The 18,593-nt window shown below is 39.6% G+C and overlaps 1 non-coding gene and 1 pseudogene across 1 annotated transcript; one reads left to right on the top strand and one right to left on the bottom strand.

The window, feature by feature from the left end:
• The first annotated feature begins 348 nt into the window (after nucleotides 1-348).
• On the top strand, nucleotides 349-1,338 carry LOC116527894 (annotated as a pseudogene).
• A 9,531-nt stretch (nucleotides 1,339-10,869) lies between these two features.
• On the bottom strand, nucleotides 10,870-10,941 carry TRNAC-GCA. The gene has a single exon. It is a non-coding gene; the product is annotated as a tRNA-Cys (tRNA).
• Between the last annotated feature and the right edge of the window lie 7,652 nt (nucleotides 10,942-18,593).

Genomic DNA, 18,593 nt, shown 5'->3' with positions numbered 1-18,593 from the left:
ATTCCTTTGCTTTGAAAGGGAAACATGTTACTAGAGGGGTCCTAGCCCCATGCCGGCTCCAAACTATTAGCTCAGCACAAGTGGAAGAGCCAGGACCAGGCACAAAGGCTGGCTGTATGAGCCTTGAAGCTCAGGCCTCCAGTATGCCTGGCATTAGAACCAGGATCTCTGCCTCTGTGGACCTTTCCCCTGGAAGTTACTAGTATAAGGCCAAAAGACCACACAGATCCCGAGGATGCAGAGAAAGTTAAATCACCTGAAAGGGTGTAGCAGATGGACGTAAGGAACTGCGGGAGTGATGCCAGTAAGGCGGAAGCTGAACATTCACGGGGACTGCAAGGAATCATCAGGGCACAATGGAGAGTTTTATTCTTAGAGCAACAGCTTACTTAATTGTTTAGATTAGAAAGGAAATATCCTTCTAATATAACTACTTCAAATGATATAACTTCTTCAAATCTCTCTAATGTGCCTCACAGAATTTAAGAATATAGTATGTAATTAAGAATATAGTATATAAAATGTTAAAAGATTATTAAGTTAGGAAACACGAATAAGCATCAAGAAAAAAGTAAAATTGCTTAAAGTGCCACAAGCTAAACATATGTTGATATTTTGATGCCCATTCATCCAAACTTATAGTTAAGAATCAAATCTCGCCTTTCACTGCTGCGGCTGCAGCCATGAGTATGCTCAGGCTTCAGAAGAGACTCTCCTCTAGTGTCCTCCGCTGTGGCAAGAAGGTGGTCTGGTTGGACCCAAATGAGATCAATTAAATTGCCAATGCTATCTCCCATCAGCAGATCTGGAAGCTAATCAAAGATAGGCTGATCATCCGCAAGCCTGTGACGGTCTATTCCCAGGCTCGATGCCGGAAAAACACCTTGGCCTGCCAGAAGGGCAGGCACATAGGCATAGGTAAGCATAAGGGTACAGCCAATGAGAAGGTCACGTGGATGACGAGAATGAGAATTCTGCGCCGGCTGCTCAGAAGATGCCGGGAATCTAAGATTGATCGCCGCATGCATCACAGCCTGTACCTGAAGGTGAAGGGGAATGTATTCAAAAATAAGCGGATTCTCATGGAACACATCCACAAGCTGAAGGCAGAGAAGGCAAGAAGCTCCTGGCTGACCAGGCTGAGGCCTGCAGGTGTAAGACCAAGGAAGCACACTAGTACCAAGCCAAAAAATGAGGAGATCATCAAGACTTTGTCCAAGGAGGAAGAGACCAAGAAATAAAAGCTCCCCCTTTGTCCGTGCGTACTGGCCTCCGTGATTACATAGATCAGCCATTAAAATAAAACAAGCCTGTAAAAAAAAAAAAAAAAAAAAAAAAGAACCAAATCTCTTCCTGGGAGAAAAGTTAGGCTAATCACCAGCTGCTTGGTGGCTTCCTATCAGGCTTCCTATCTCTTGGTCCTCCTGTATTCACTTAGAAATAATCCTCCTCCTTTCCTAAAAATAAAAAAGGAAATAGAAGCTAAGGAATTCAGTTTTATCCATAATCTGACCTTTTCACTTGTTGCTCTCTTAATTCTACCCAAAATAACTCTTAAAACCATGTTTCTGTAATTTTGTTGCAGGTAAGGTGGAGCTTGTGGCATGCCAAGGAGAGCTGGAAAAGCCAGTCAGAAAAGGCAATTCACATTTTAAAAAGCATCAGAGAGTTGCAGAGGCAGCAAGGACTAGAAGAACTAGAATTCCAGAGAGGAGAGAACCTCTGGGAAATGAGTTGAGGGACTGCAGCCACATTTTACCTGGGGACATTTTCTGATCTTGGGCGCAGGCTGATAATCTGTCTTAGCTCCAAATAGAGGCTGGTTGCTGGGGGAATGAGAACCCAGTGAAATCTGGGTGGTCACTCAAGGATGCTATGACAAGACTGTAGATTTGCGGGACATCAAACACATAGCTGGTTTTTACCTCTAGACATTTTTAGAATTCTGAAACCATGTGGGGCAAGAGGTTATAAAATTAAGGAAAATCTCTGGGGAAAAAACAGAACAGAATTCGCAATAATTTCACGGTTCTAAGAAGATGAAAATTCACTGGATAAAGGAAGGGGAAAGAGCATACCAGGAGACAGTGAAAGTCCTGAAGCAAGCAGTGAATTGACGCAGAGGATCTGCAGCCACTGTTTCTCTGGGATACTTGCCAATTCTAAGCCCAACTAGTGGCTGAGCTGCCAGTGTTGGCACCAGCACACAGGTGTCAGGAACACCAAAAGAGCTTTTGGCAGTTGTGCAATGTTGGAGTATAAAAGCAAAGACTTTGGAGTCCTCAAATACACAGCTGGTTTCACCCCTAAAGAAAACTGCTGAGTTGTGAAGCTCCAAGAAGCAAGAAGCTAGAAATAGAAGTCCAAACTATCTAAAAAGAAGAGTGGACTTTTTGAGGGTTGAAGAGACCAAGACCTGCCAGGTTTTCTATTACAAACCTGGAAGGGCCACACTCAAAAAGTGGGACAAGTCACAGACAGAAGGAGCATTACCAAACTGGCATTTTCATTTTTCTTAGCAGGAAAGAGTGCTTGTTTCCTTATTGGTTTAAGATCATCAGCCCTCCACTCTACCTTCTTTCAAGAAAAAAACAAAAAAAGGAGAGTGAATTTTGTCTAGTGGATTATAATTTTATCTAGAAGCTTTATTCTTTTAATACACAAAGTCTGGCGTTCAATGAAGATCACTAGGTATACTAAGAGTCAGAGCAATATGAACAAAACCAAGAGAAAAAAGAAATCGTAAAAGCAAGTGATTTAGATATCACAAAATTTAAAATAGCTTTGATAACATATTCAAGAAATCAGAGAAATATAGAGAAAATGTGGGAAAAAGTATGGAGAATTTCACATTTGTAAGAATAAATTTCACATTTGTAAGAATAAAATTTGTAAGAATAAATCAAAAGGAAATTCTAAAACCAAAAAGTATAGCCCTTAACATTAAAATTTTAACACGTGTTTAATAGAAACTTTAGAAAACTATCTAAACTAAAGCACAGAAAGGTAAAGAATGAACAAAAAGAAAAGGAAAACAGGATACAAATGGGAAACAGTTTAAAGTTCTTACGAGTTACTGAAATTCCAAAAGAAGGTAAGAAAGTGAATGAAGCAAAATCAAGATGTGAAAGGATATAATTGACAAGCATTTTCCAAAACTAATGAAAAACATCAACCCACTTATTTAAGAAACTCTGTTAAACAAAAGGAGATAAAAACAAAGACAACCATTAACACTGTCCCTAGAAGACGGGGGAGGGGACAAAAGACCAAACAAACAAAACCAAAGAAAACCATGCCTACATATATTATCATAAAACTGATTTTTAAAAAGAGAGAAAGAGAAATCTGAAGAGCAGCCTTGGTGATGGGGCGAGGGTGGGGTTGGGAAATCAAATTTTAAAATTAACAGATGTCTTCTGAAAAGAATTATGGGACCCAGGTGACAATGGAAGAAAATTTTCACAGTGCTGAAAGGAAATAATAACCCAGTAATTATGTTAAATAATATAAAGGTATTTAAAACTCCACTTAAAATATAAAATTTTCAGAATGAATGAGAAAACAAAGCTACACTCTTAAGTTGCTTAGATAAAGCTTCCGTAAGCATAGGGTCACATGAAGCAGGAAGTGACCTTAAGTATAGCGGCACATAAAGTGGAAAGACATCTGATACAAACAATAAATCAAAAAAGGCTGGTACAGCAATATTAATATAATGCAAAATAGATTTAACTTGGGAAGCATTTCTGCAGATAAAGGGAATATCCAAATGCACCCCAAAATATGGTGTGAAAATAAATAAGACAAAAATGGATAGAACTATAAGTAGAAATAGGCAAATCTTCAATCAGTAGCAGATTTTAATACACCTTTCTCAGTAGCTAATAAAACAGGCAGATAAAATGTCACTACACATGTGAAGAATCTGAATAACACAACCAACAAATACGACCTAATTGATAATAATGAACAGTGCACCATACAGTGGCACATTTGATCCTTTTAAGAGCACACAGAACATTTATCAATGTTAACTATACTTGGTGATGTAAAGTAAGTTGCCAGAAATTTGAAGACTGAGGATTGAAATCATGTTTTCTGACCACACTGTAGCTGAATTAGGCTAAATTAAGGGGAAAAAAGATAACTAAGAAATTCCCAGCTTCTTGGAAGCTAAACAATACACTTCCAAATAATCTACAAGGAAAGAAGAGATCAAAATAGAAATAGAAAGTATTTTAAGCCAAATGTTTACCAAAGATATAACAAATCAAAATTCACATGGTGCAGCTCAGGTAATGCTTGATAAAACTCTTACTCTTAACTGAATGTATAAGAAAAGAAAAAATGCTGACTATCAGTTACCTGATATTATTATTACCTATCTGATATTTAGACTTTTTTCTTTTCTTTTATCTTCAATTCAGAGTAGGAGTTTTACCAAGAATTATATTCCTGCTTATATCTAAAAATCAAGAAAAAAAGGGCAGCAATTTAACCTTAAAAGTAAAAAGAAGCAAATAATAAACATCAGAGGAGAAATCAATGAAATAAAAACCAATTACACAATCAGAAAAAACCAACAAAGCCAAACGCTGACTTACTGGAAATAATAAAACCAATAAATTCTAGAAACACTTATCAAGAGAAACAAAAAGAGAGGCAGAAACCCCACAATTACCAATTTCAGAAATGAAAAGGGACATCGCTACAAAACCAACATATATTAAACAGGTAAGAAGACATCTTGATAAACGTTATTCCAAAATAAGTTGTCAACTTAGATAAATGAACAAGTTCTTTAAAAACACATCTTCTTCTTCTTCTTTTTTTTTTTTGAAACAAGAGTTTTGTTCTTGTTTCTGGAGTGCAATGCCGCAATCTTGACTCATTGCAAATTCCACCTCCTGGGTTCAAGCAATTCTCCTGCCTCAGCCTTCTGAGTAGCTGTAATTACAGGCATACACCACCACACCAGGCTAATTGTATTTTTAGTAGAGACAGGGTTTCTCCATATTAGTCAGGCTGGTCTCAAACTCCTGACCTCAGGTGATCCTAACACCTTGGCCCCCCAAAGTGCTGGGATTACATGTGTGAGCCACCACGCCTGGCCAAAAACACATCTTGAACAGGAGAATAAATAGAAAACGTGATTAGTGTAATATATATTAAATCCATTATTTAAAACCTCTCAACCACAGTAATACAGCAACAACAGGCTCAAATGACTTCATTGGTAAATTCTTCCAAATACTTGCAGAGAAAAATAACACCAAGTTTATGAAAAATCTGTCATAGAAAAGAAAACAGAGAACACTTCCCAATTCATTTCATGAGCCAGCATAACCTTGATAACAAGTTCTGATAGGACATTACAAGAAAGAAAAATGACAAATCAATCTCTTTTATGAGAATAGATGTAAATATCATCCAACAAAATATCAAAAGGATAATTCAGCACAACTAAGTTGTATTCCAAGAATGGAAGGGTAGTTTAATATTTAAGAATTGGCTAATAGAATTCATGACATTAACAGAAAGAAATGGAGACATATTATGCAATTATCTTAATGGATGGAAGGAAAAAAACTGGACAGAATTTAACATTCATTCTTTGTAAAGATTTTTGGCAAAGTAGGAATAGAAATGAACTTCCTTAATAAGATAAAGAACATTACCACTCACAGTAAACATTATCTTATGGTGAAATACTGAAAATTTTCCCCACGATCATAAATTAGACAAGCATGCTTCCTATCACCACTCTATTCAAAACTGCTAGATATTAAAGGGTTAAATAAAAATGGAAAAGTAGTAAATAAATCAGTTATCAAACAAAATGACTGTGAAAGTAGACTATTCAAAATAACCTATAGATAAACTACTAGAATTAACAAATGAGTTAGGTCATTGACTACAAGATCAGTTCAGTATGCAAAACTTGGCCAGGACTTCTGCCAAGATGGCCGAATAGGAACAACTCCGGGAAGCAGTTCCCAGTGAGAGAGACCCAGAAGGCCAGCGATCCCCACGTTCCCAAACGAGGTACCAGGTTCATTTCAATGGGACTGGTCGGACAGTGGGAACAGCCCAAAAAGGGTAAACCGAAGCAGGGAGGGGCACTGCCCCACCCAGAAAGTGCAACTGTCCCGGAGGATCGGGGACCATACCCCCTTGGCACTCTGGCCCAGATACTGCGCTTACCCCATGGCCTCTGCAACCCACAGCACAGGAGAACACCGCCGGGCTGAAAAGCGCGCGCTATCCACACAGATTTGAGTGACAGCTCTGGCTGGCCTGGCACCGCTAGCTGTAGGCAGAGACCTGGGCAGAAGTTTTGACTAACTCAGAGAATGCTTGTGGAGCAGAACTACCTGTCCCTCAGAAAGAAGGAAAGTTGAAAGGAGGGAAACAGGTGATACGGCTTGGCAGGTCCCACCCCACAAAGTTCAGCAAACTGAAGCCCTTTCACTAGAGTTTTGCAGCCAGCACATCAGTTTGAACTCGACTCAGGACAAAACTTTGTTGTATTTCTGAATACTAGCAACAAACTCACAGAAAATAAGATTAAAATGTACAGTATATACATTTAAAAAGTCAAATGTCTAATAATAAAAATAACAAAAATTATAGAAGTCCTCTAGAGTGAATGTTACAAAGCGATTTGAAGAGAATTTAAAGATAATATAAACGAATAAAGGAATATACCATATTCATCATTTGGGGAACTCAATATTGTAAAAATGTTAACTCTTCCAAAATTGAGCTATAAATTCACATAATCTCAATGAAAATCCAACTGATATTTTAATTTCTTTGATAAAATAATCAAATTGATTTTAAAATTTATATAGAAATGCAAATTTCTGAAGACAGCCAAGACTAGAGGACTTACTATGCCTTTAATATGTAAGAGCTAAAACTGTAACACGTTTACAAGAAAACACTGTTGTAAATCTTCATCCTCTCAGATTAGAAAATAATTTAACTATTAATACCAAAAACACACCAAAAAGAGACAAGTTAAAAAATTTCATTCGTGAATGGACACTACTAAGCAGGTGAAAAAACAACTGACAGAATGGAAGAAAATGTTTGTAAATTACAAATCTAATAAGGGTCTAGTATCTAGAGTGTAACAACTGAGCAGTAAAAAGACAACCCAATTAAAAATGAATGAAACACTTGAATACACCTTTCTCCAAGGAAGATATACAAATAGCCAATAAGGGAAAAGATATTCAACGTAATTACTAGTTTAGGAAAATGCAAATTAAAACCACAGTGAGATACCATTTCACACCTGCTAGGATGGCTATACTTTTTAAAATTAAAAACAAGTATGAGGCTGGGTGTGGTGGTTCATGCCTGTAATCCCAGCACTTTGGGAGGCTAAGGCGGGCAGATCACCTAAGGTCGGGCATTCGAGACCAGCCTGACCAACATGGAGAAACCCCGTCTCTACTAAAAATACAAAATTAGATGGAAGTGGTGGCACATGCCTGTAATCCCAGCTACTCAGGAGGCTGAGGCAGGAGAATCGCTTGAACCCAGGAGGCAGAGATTGCAGTGACCAAGATCATACCACTGTACTCCAGCCTGGGCAACAAGAGCAAAACTCTATCTCGAACAACAGGAAAAAACAAAAAAACAAAAAATCACGAGTATGGGTGAGGATGTGGAAAAATTAGAATCCTCATATATTACTGGTACAAATGAAAAGTGGCCCAGGATGGCATCTGCTTGGTCCAGAGCCAACCATTCTGTGTACCTTTATCCCTTGTCCAAGTCCAGGGCATCTGTATGATGCAGCTAGCATCTGGGCATGTCCACCTCAAGATTATAGAAGGTCCTGCATTCTAGTCCCCCCAGACTGTACGAAAGGAAACCAGAATGTTATTAGGAAGGGGAAACGGACATTGGGCAGCTGAAAAACCACCCACATGTCCACTACCTCAGTATCACTGAGACATTTGCATCAAGAAATGGTTCAGCAAGGAATGCTGCTGTGCTGGCAACACAGACATAGTTGTCACAAGTGGACATGTGAGAGAACAGGGAAATTTTTTTGTTTTTTTTTAGACGGAGATTTTGCTCTTGTTGCCTAGGCTGGAGTGCAATTGCGTGATCTCGGCTCACTGCAACCCCAACCTCCCGGGTTGAAGCAATTCTCCTGCCTCAGCCTCCTGAGTAACTGAGATTACAGGCACATCCCACCACAGCCGGCTGAATTTTGTATTTTTAGTAGAGATGGGGTTTCTCCATGTTGGTCAGGCTGGTCTTGAACTCCTGACTTCAGGTGATCCACCAGCCTCAGCCTCCCAAAATGCTGGCATTATAGGTGTGAGCCACTGTGCCTGGCCTACAACAGGAAATTTAAGAACCCAGTGTTTTCTTGTTCTTTTTCTTTGGCTGACGCATCTGCCAAATATCCTTTTGAACTTAGTGCCAAGGCTGTTTCTCTTATCACAAACTTCAACTTATTTTTAGATAAAAAGCAAAAAGGATAGGCCACCACAGACACTCAAAATAAGGAATATCACATGTGTATGTGCACATAACTATTAGACAAAAACTTTCTGGATCATTAGAAATATAGAAATATATGTAGACGTAGGTAGCATTTGGCAAGCAGAACCATTCCTTAGTGTTATTAATGACTATCAGGGAAACCCATTGAACCTAAGCATTTTATCCTCCCTGACACCACGACCTCAGCCACAGAAAAATATCCCAACAATGGCAAATGTGAGCATACAGTGTAGCAACTTCTCTTTCAAGTTTGAGGAGTTCTCCTGACATCTTCCAAAACTTCCCTGCAGGTATCACTGAAGTAGCAATTCATAACACAAGAGATCGGGAAAGTGTGAAACCAACCATAATTGAAGATGAACAATTCTGACTTTTTATTTTTCAGCAATCTCAGGTATTCAGTAGCAAGAGCCGAGTCTTTTGCTGCAGTTGTGGGGACATCTGCAAATTCCATCCCTGTCTGGAGAAGGCGTTGTAGACGTCTGAGCTCTCCATTGCGTGTCTTTGAGCTTCCCAATGCTCTCAGACTCGGCTGGGCCCTCTATACTGCTCTGGTCCCTAGAAGTTCTATCCTTCAGTGGGAACTTTATTCCAAGGAGTGATACTTGAAATATTTAACCACAGCTACAACATAGACACTGACCAAACAGAATGGGCACCAGCCACAGCAACCACTGAATGCCTACCAGGTGACAAGCAGCCTTGCATCCAGGTGATCAGTTACTCAGTTACTTTACCCCAGAGACCTGTGGCTCCCAGATGGTCAACCCTCAACAATCAACTGGACTTCTACTTTGTGCAATCCCAATCACAGCAGAAAGTCCATCCTACACTCACTCCATTTTCTTTAGGATCCTTTACCTGCAGCCTCTCCAACTGTGGTAGCTGCCCAGGGACATCATTACACAAACCGGTTCTGTCTAGTGAAACAGTTAAGATGGCCATTGTCCATGTGTCAGGGAGCTCAGGCTTCTGAAGCAGGGGAGATCCAGGGGACCCACGCAGCAAGGCTGTCAGGAAGTTGGTTAGGGAGCTGCTGGACAGTGCCTAAGCTCTGCCAGCCCAGAAATAAATGCTAAGTTGTCTCTGGCTCTACAATTCACACAGTCTGCATGCATAATGTCATTTGGGGGCACCTGAGTGGCCAGAAATGCCAGGAAGACAAAGAGAGAAAGTGGCTTTTTCCTGTAGCTTCGGGGGCTGCAAGCAGAGCCATGTCTTCCACTGTGCCTCACACAACTGGGGATCCTCAAAATGTGGACAGAAGGTTCACAGGCTGGGGAAGAATGGGGAGAAAAACAAGAAAACACAAGAGAAATGCTCATCAAAGAAAAGCAAGACAAGACTGAATCAGGCCTGCAGAGCAGATCTGGGCAGGTCACATGGGGCAGCAGGAAAGTACAGAGGAGCATGGGACAAACCAATCTCCTTACCCTTTCATCTCTCCTTGCAGAAGACTCAGCTGCAGGGAGGGACCTCACGAGGTGAAAGGAAACTGTTTTTGAATACCCTGGTCATTACGGGAAGAAATGAGTGTAGGTAGGGAGCATGTGAATTTGAGTCAGTGACCTGTGGATCGTCAATCGAATGCTTTACTCAAAAACAACTAGTGTTGCCTTGAGCATGATTCAATTCTAAACTTTAATGGAGGGAGTCGAGTAATCACTTATGGAGTGCCACCACCCCTAGCTGACTGTGCCATTGCAATTGGTCACCCTCCTACCATGCCCACAGCTTCATTCTGATCTCCCCCACCTTTCCCACACTCTCCTACCTCTACGTGCCTGACCACTGCTTATGCCTGCAGCTCAGCACCCTACATGCCCTCAGTGATGGACCGAAGGCAGGCATTAACTTGAACGTCACTGATGCTTCCCACTGTGATCTTGTGTAGGATGACATGTTGTTGTAGGTTCCAAAACAATTTTCCAGCCACTTAGAGTTATTGGATGTTAGGATAGGAATTAACAGGGGATTATGCCCCACCTGCCCCCCAAAAGTAGAAGTTCTCTGACTCCTCCTCAGTCCTACTGAATTGGAATTTCTAGGGAGTAATCTGTATTTTTAATAAGATCTTTCAGTAATTCTGATGCAAAGTCAGACTGGGTAACCTCTGATTCAGCCCATCCTTACATAATATAGACTTCAAATAAAAACTTCTTCAAAGGAGAGCAGCTAATTAGAACTTCTGAAACACATGCATATTATTAGTGACTTGACCATGACTTGTGCCAGAAAAGTGAAGTCACCCATGAAAAACTGAGATGAGGAAGGACAGTGATAAGGGTGACAAGCTCAACATCAGGAAAAGAGAGCCTACAGCCAAACAGCAGCAGGGGGCACCCGGATTTGAACCGGGGACCTCTTGATCTGCAGTCAAATGCTCTACCCCTGAGCTATACCCCCTTGCCTGGTGAAGGTTCCTTCTTAGCATATTTCACCTGTGTTGCCACGCCCAAGGATTCAATAGTGCACTGTAAATTGTATTAATTCCCAGCCAGCTTATGGAAATGGGTAGCCCTACCACAACTGACTAGAGACTGCTCTTCGGGTCATGAGCTCACCTCTCCATTACCAGAGACTCCTCATTGGTCTAATGATACTTTGCTACTCTGTAGCCACAACCTGAACTCCTTCAAATGAGGTCTCCTCCCATTTCCCTACGCGATACCTGATGGGTGTAGGGGATGCGGGTGGGGTGAGAGGCAGGTGTTAAGAATCAAGGCTCTATTTATTGGCTATTTCCACAACAGTATGTCATAACAAATCATCCCAAAATTCAGCTGCCTGAAATCATAAGCGTGTATTCTCATCCTCATAGGCCAGCAGCATGGATGCCAATCAGCTGATGTAGGTTGAGCTTGACTTGGTGTCTCTGCTTCAAGCTGTGGGTCCATCTGTGCTTGGTTTCTGTCTGAGCTGGGCTCAGGTCTGCTCCATGTGTGTTCATTCTATGATCCTGGGTGGAGGAGTAGCACCTAGCAAGGGGAAATTTGCTTATAGTGACAGCAGAAGTGCAAAGGGGCAGGCCCAACTTTGCAAGCTGCTTTAGAGCCCCTATTTGCATTACATGTGAAAACACCTCATTGATCATGGCCAGTCACAAGACGAAGCTGTAACTCAAGTGCAAGAAATCATGTTTCACTTCCAGTGGGAAGATCTGAAAAGAAGCTGAAGGCCACAGATGCAGAAATAAGTCAACACCCAGGGCCAACAGTTTTATCTACCATGAACTGCCCTCTTGGTCATAATCATTTACATCTCAACAAGTGCAAAATATACTCACCTCTATCCCAAGGCTCTCAAAGCCTCATTCAATTAGACAAACTCCAGGCTTTTGTGATCTACATTAAATCAGATGAAGCTTCTCTTGACTCAAACATCTATGAACTCAAAAGACAAGATTTCTACACATTGAACACCTCCAATACACTGATGGTATAAGCACAGACTTATTGCAATAAACATTTACATTCAAAGATTGGACAAAATGGAAAGGATGCACAGTCACAGAAACTGGTTCATGGAAATTAAAATGCTGAGAGTATAGAAAATGGAGGATGGAAGAGGAGACCAATGTGCAGCTCCCACTTAGACAAACAAAACAGCATGTGGAGATTCACATTATGAACTTTTGCTCCAAGAACCACTGTAGGAACACACCAGAAAAACCAAAATAACTCACAGATCCTTTTAAAGAAGCAGATTTCTGCTGCAAACTCCATGAGATAGCTGAAAAACTGAGTTCCCAATGTGTGAGTGGGGAAGGTCTACCTCTGAACACATATCTTCACTGTGGAACCTAAAAACCCAAATTACAGGAGTAGGATTTAACCTTACCTAGAGCTGAAATGGATTTAGGGAGCTGAGCAAAATATAAAAGTAGAAGAAGCAGCAAGAAGGGCCCCCTAGGCACTCCCAGACTCCAGCTCAAGATCAGGGAAGCCTTTGCTGACTTTATCTCACAAGGGTCCTTAGGGAAGGCAGCCAGCAGAACTATAGAGGGGCTACAGGGTTAAAGAAGCTTCTAGCTGAGCTTTGTAATAATTTCAACTCAGCAAGAAATTTCCTGAGCAGAATCCATGGGATGAATGAGAAGTGTAGATATGAGCACAGGAGCTGCACCTGACAGCATGGGCAGACAGGAGGGATGAGGCCTGAAAGCCCTGCTTGCTTTCTTAGTGGGGAGGCTTGTAGCCTTAAGCAGGCTTGCAGCCCTGTGTGCCAGCTACCTGAATATAAACTCGGTGCTGTTGGCAGGGCCTGGAGGGAGTGAGACTGGCCTTGCTGACTGCGTGGGAGCTGGGTGAGGCCTGTCACTGTTAGCTTTCTCCCACTTTCCGGGTAACCTGTATAATGCAGCACAGACAGCCTTAACCCCCCTTCAAACATAACTCCATTGGCCTGAGAACCACCCACCCTATCCCATACAGTGGCTGCAGCAAGCCCCACCCAAGGAGAGTCAGAGCTCAGATCCTCTTAACATTGCCCTTGACCTATTGGTTTTCCTCTACCCACTCTGGTAGCTGAAGACAAAAGACATAAGCTCTTGGGAGTTCTATGGCCCCACCAATCACCTGAGAAACCCGAACACTTATCCTGGCCAACTTAGGGCAAGCTTATATCCCTCTTCTACTACCACAGCCAGTGCTTTATTGAAAGTGCCACCTCCTGGCTAAAGGCCAACCAACTCAAGCCATTACAGCAATCAATAACAGAACATCCTTCTCCAAAGAAGGAAAAAACAACATTTAGTTCCACTGCCAGTAACATCCTGCCTAACCAGAGATCCTGAGTCTGTCCACATGACAGCTTTACTGCTAGCACAACCAACATTGAAGAAAATCAGTGCATTAAATGAAGCTACAACCAAGGACTCTCACAGAGTCCATTTTACTCCCCTGCCACCTCCACCAGAGCAGGTGCTGGTTTCTTCAGCTGGGAGACCTGAATACAGTTCACGTCACAGACCGCTTTGCAGACATTCCTCAGCCCGAGCCCAGAGTCTGTAGCCCTGCTGGGTGGCTAGACCCAGAAGGGCAATAACAATCACTGCAGTCCAGCTCTCAGGAAACCCCATCCCTAGGGGAAAGGGGAGAGCACCACACCAAGGGATCACCCTATGGGACTAAAGAATCTGAACAGAAGCCCTTGAGTTGCAGATCTTAGTAATTCTGGGAATATGACAAAATAAATTTGTATAACACCCTCAAAAGATCACACTAGCTCTCCAGCAATGGATCTAAACCAAGAAGAAATCTATGAATTGCCAAATAAAGAATTCAGAAGACTAATTATTAAGCTACTCAAGGAGGTACCAGAGAAAGGTTAAAACCAACTTAAAGAAATTTTTAAAAAACTACAGGGTAAGGATGAAAAAGTCTCCAAGAGAAATAGGTATCATGAAAAAAAAATGACAATTTCTGAAAATGAAAGACACCCTTAGAGAAATACAAAATACACTGGAAAGGTTTAACAATAGACTAGAACAAGCAGAAGAAAGCACTTCAGAGCTTAAAGACAAGGAAGGGATTGGAATTAACCTGCTATGAGAAACACAAAGAAAAAAGTATTTTAAAATATGAACAGGCTGGGCATGGTAGCTCATGCCTGTAATTCCAGCATGTTGGGAGGCCAAGGCAGGCAGATTTCCTGAGATTACTTTGTATTTCTACAAAGTCAACTGGGATTCTGATAGCAATTGCATTGAATCTGTAGATTACTTTGATGAGTAGTAGCATTATCTTAGCCTGTTGTGGCTGCTATAACAAACTATCATAGACTGGGTGGGTTATGAATAACAAAAAATTATTTCTAGTTGTTCTGGAGCCTGGGAAGTCCAAGATCAAGGCACTGGCAGATTTGGTGTCTGAAGAGGGCCCACTTCCTGGTTCATAGATGACTATCCTCTCACTGCATCTTGATGCTACAGAAGGGGCAGAAGAGGCAAAGGGAGACTCTGGAGTCTCTATAAGGGCACTAATCCCCTTCATGAAGGTTCCATCCTTATGATATAAGCACCTCCCAAATGTCCTACCTCCAAATACCATCACACTAAGGATTCGGTTTCAACATACGATTTTTTTTGGGTGGGACGGATGACACAAACGTTCAGTCTATTGCATCATCTTAACAATATAAAGTCTTCCAATCCATAAACATGGGGTATTTTTTTCTTTTGCTTAGATTGTATTTAATCCATTTGAACAGTGTTTTAGCTCCAGATAATAGGCTTTTTGTAAAACTTATTCCTAAGTATTTTATTCTTTTTGATGCTATTGTAAATCAAGTTGTTTTGTTAATTTCATTTTTGGATTGTTCATTGTAAGTTTTTATAAATAGATTTATTTTTGTATATTAACTTTATATCTTGCAATGTTGTTGAATTCATTTATTAAACAGTTTTTAGAGGATTCCTTAAGATTTGCTATACATAACATCATATTATCTGGGCATAGGTATAGTTTTACTTCTTCTCCATTGAGAATGACTTCTGTTTTTCTTGCTTATTGCCCTGGCTAGAATTTGCAGTATAATGTTGCATAGAAATGGTAAGAGCAGACATCCTTGTCTTACTCCTGATCTTAGGAGGAAAGCATCCAGTCTTTCACCATTAAGTACAATGTTAGCTGTGAGATTTTTCCAAAGATGCCCTTTATCAGGTTGAGGAAGTTTCCTTTTATTCCTAGTTTTTGAGTGTTTTTGCCGTGAAAGGCTGTTTAATTTTGCTATATGCTTTTTCTGCATCTATTGAGATGATCATGTGATATTTTGGGTGTGTTCTATGTACATAATTTATTATATTAATTGATTTTCTTTTTATTATTTTTTAATTTAAAATGTGTGGGTACATAGTAGGTGTATATGTTTATGGGGTACATGAGATATTGTGGTGCGGGTATTCAATACATAATCATCACATCAGGTTAAATGGGATAACCATCACCTCAAACATTTATCATTTCCTTCTGTTTCAAACAATCCAATTATATTCTTCTAGTTATTTTTAAGTGTATAACAAATTATTATTTATTGTAGTCACTCTGTTGTGCTATCAAATACTAGCTCTTATTTATTCTATCTAACTACATGTTTGTACCCACTAACTATCCCACTCCCCTGCCCCACTATCCTTCCCAGCCTCTGGTATCCATCACTTTTCTCTCTATCTCCATGAATTTAATTGTTTTAAATTTTTTTAGGTCTCACAAATAATTGAGAACATGCAAAGTTTGCCTTTCTGTGCCTGGGTTATTTCACTTAACATGTTGATCTCCAGTTCCATCCAAGTTGTTACAAATGACAGGATCTCATTCTTTTTCATGGCTGAATAGTATTCCCTTGTGTATATATGCCACATTTTCTTTATCCATTCATCTGCTGATGGACACCTAGGTTGCTTCCAAATCTTGTCTATTGTGTATATTGCTGGATCATATGGTAGTTCTAGTATTAGGTTTCTGAGAAACTCCAAACTGTTCTCCATAGTGGTTATACAAGTGTGCCCTTTTCTTCACATCCTCAGAAGCATTTATTCCCCCTCTTTTGGATAAAAGCCATTTTAACTGGAGTAAGATGAAGACATATCATAGTTTTGATTTTCATTTCTCTGATGATCAATGATGTTGAGATGTATCTTTTCACAAAATTGTTTACCATTTGTATGTCTTCGTTAGAGAAATGTCTATTCAGAACTTTTGTCTATTTTAAAATTGGATTAGATTTTTTCAATTGAGTTGTTTAATTTCTTATAAATTCTGGTTATCAATCCCTTGTTCGATGGGTAGTTTGCAAATATTTTCTCCCATTCTGTGGGTTGTCTCTTCAGTTGTTGATTTTTTCCTTTGCTGTCCAGAAGCTTTTTAACTTGATGTGATCCCATTTGTTCATTTTTGCTTTGATTGCCTGTACTTGTGGAGTATTACTTAAGTGTCTTTGCCCAGTCCAATGTTCTGAAGAGTTTCCTCAATGTTTTCTTATAGTTTAGGTCTTAGATTTAAGTCTTTAATCCATTTTTATTTGATTCTTGTATATGGCAAAATATGAGGGTCTAGCTTTGTTCTTCTGCATACAAATATCCGGTTTTCCCAGCATCATTTACTAAAGAGACTGTCCTTTCCCTGATGTATGTTTGTGGTACCTTTGTCAAAAATGAGCTAACTGTAGATGTATGGATTTATTTCTGGTTCTCTATTCTGTTCAATTGGTCTCTATATCTGCTTTTATGCCAGTACCATGATTTTTGGTTACTATAGCTCTGTAGTATAAAATCAGATAATGTGATTCCTTTAGTTTCGTTCTTTTTGCTCAGGACAGCTTCAGCTATTCTGGGTCTTCTGTAGTTCCATATAAATTTTATAATTGATTTTTCTATTGTGTGAAGAATACCATTGGTATTTGGTAGCGATTGCATTAAATTTGTAGATTGCTTTAAGTAGCATTGACATTTTAACAATATTGATTCCTCCATGAATATAGAATATCTTTCCATTTTTGTGTCTTCGTCCATTTCTTACATCAATGTTTTATAGTTTCCATCATACAGATCTTTCACTTCTTTGGTTAATGTTATTCCTAGATATTTTATTTTACTCATAGCTATTGTAAATGAGATTATTTTCTTAATTTCTTTTTCAGATTGTTCACTGTTGGCATATAGAAATGCTACTAATTTTTGTATGTTGATTTTGTACCCTGCAACTTTACTGAATTTATCTATTCTAATAGGTTTTTGGTGGAATCTTTAGGATTTTTGAAGTATAAGATCATATAATCTGCAAATAAGGATAATTTGACTTCTTCCTTTCCAATTCGGATGCCCTTTGTTTCTTTCTCTTGTGTGACTACTCTAGCTAAGACTTCCAGTACTATGTTGAATAACAGCAGTGAAAGTGGGCATCCTTATCTTGTACCAGATCTTAGAGGAAAGGCTTTCAGATTTCCTCATTCAGCATTATAATAGCTATGGGCCTGTTGCATATGGCTTTTATGATGTTGAGGTATGTTTCTTTTATATGTTTCTCAGTTTTTTGAGAGACTTTTATCATGAAGAGATGTTGAATTTTATCAAATGCTTTTTCAGCATCAATTGAAATGATCATATGTTTTTTGTCCTTCACTCTTGATATGATGTATCACATTGATTGATTTGCAATATATTGAACCATCCTTGCATCTGTGAGATGAATCTCACTTGGTCATAATGAATTATTTATTTATTTATTTATTTGAGATGGAGGTCACTCTGTCACCCAGGCAGGATGCAGTGTGGTGATCACCACTCACTGCAAACTAGACCTCCCAGGCTCAAGTGATTCCCCAGCCTCAGCATCCCAAGTAGTTGGGACTACAGGCACGTGCTGCCAATGCCCAGCTAATTTTTGTATTCTTTTAGAGATGGGGTTTCACCATGTTGCCCAGGCTGGTCTCAAACTCCTGAGCTCAAAGTGATCCACTGGCCTTGGTCTCCCAAAATGCTGGGATTACAGGCGTGAGTCACCATGCCCCGCCTGAATGATCTTTTTAATATGTTGTTGAATTTGAATTGCAGTATTTCCTTGAGAATTTTTAAATCAATGTTCATCAGAGATATCAGCCTGTGGTTTACTTTTTTTTTTTTTTTTTAATGTGTCTTTGATTTTGGCACAAGGGTAATACTGACCTCATAGAATTAGTTTGGAAGTATTCCCTCCTCTATTTTTTTTGGAATAGCTTGAGTAAGATTCATATTAATTCTTCTTTAAATGTTTGGTAAAATTTAGCAATGAAGCCATCAGGTCCTGAGATTTTCCTTCCTGGAAGATTTTATTACAACTCCAATCTCGTTACTTACTATTGATCTGTTCAGGTTTCGGATTTCTTCTTGGTTCAATCTCGGTATGTTGTATGTGTCTAGAAATTTATTCATTTCTTCTAGGTTTTCCAGTTTATTGGCATATAGTTGTTCATAGTAGCCTTTATGCCCCTTTGGATTTCTGCACTATCAACTGCAATGTCTCCTTTTTCATCTTTGAGTTTATTTATTGGATCTTCTCTATTATTTTTCTTAGTCTGGCTAA

The sequence above is a fragment of the Sapajus apella genome, unplaced genomic scaffold, assembly GCF_009761245.1.
Source record: "Sapajus apella isolate SASKATOON/1434 unplaced genomic scaffold, GSC_monkey_1.0 scaffold56, whole genome shotgun sequence".
Classification (NCBI taxonomy): Eukaryota; Metazoa; Chordata; class Mammalia; order Primates; family Cebidae; genus Sapajus; species Sapajus apella.
This window is presented reverse-complemented; position numbering and strand designations above follow the sequence as displayed.